Here is a 962-nt window from a genome sequence, read left to right on the forward strand (position 1 = left end):
TACAGCACCCCTTTAGGTTCCTGGGCCAGGGCTAGATGGCCCATCAAAGGCATCCCCGCCAACCTCCTCACACTCATGCAATTGAAACCTGGCACCAATTAAATGAGACAGCCTCAATGTGTCCTTCCCATGAAAAATCAGTCACAGAAAAGTAGTTTCAGGGAGCTGGGTGTTAAACAAGCCTGAGGGACAGACCAGAAGGTTAGGACTATTCAGTTTTTGAAAAGAAGAGAAGCATATGCAGTGATACTTTTGCTTGTTCAGTTCCAGTGCTGTTAATATAAAGATAGGCAATGTATAGCTCCCCCCGTCATCCATGGTTCTCCTCAATGTCTTTACAATTCACCCCGCCTCCCCAGTTTTGATTATGCCTTCAAAGGGTATGGGGGCAATTTTTTTAAAAAATGTGGCCTTTAAATTATGGTCCTTTTCAATAAGGGTTTCTAGAACTTCACCCCCCACCCCCACCCCTGTTTTTCCAACTCTCAAAAACATATTTTTAAGCTCTCAAGTGACCCAGTCCAGTCAAAGTGACACAAAACTTTATGTAACTCTCAGTTGACTTTGGAATGTAAATTAGTACAGTATTAGGAACCAGATCCTTCACAAGATCTTCACTGTCTAAGCCCATGAGATCTCAGACTTCACACTGAAAAACAGCTGTACAGTACATGCTGGCAATTACCATTTGTGCCTATTGTACAAGCAAGTTTCTGTGGTTATATTTGTGACAGCAATAATCTGGACAGAAAGGGTACAGGGAAAGCAGTGGAAGATCACCATTTTCTTCATGTATCTAATTGTGTAGTTAAAGTTCCCGTTATCTTGCACACATAACTGCACGAAGTTCCAAGACTTCATGATTTCACTCAAAATTAGGAAGTCAAATGCAGTTTACTTGGCACTATACCACATGGTAAAGAATAAAACTCTAGAGAAAGTTTTCAAATAAAAACAGCAGC

This window comes from Pogona vitticeps, chromosome 1 (genome assembly GCF_051106095.1).
Source record: "Pogona vitticeps strain Pit_001003342236 chromosome 1, PviZW2.1, whole genome shotgun sequence".
Lineage (NCBI taxonomy): Eukaryota > Metazoa > Chordata > Lepidosauria > Squamata > Agamidae > Pogona > Pogona vitticeps.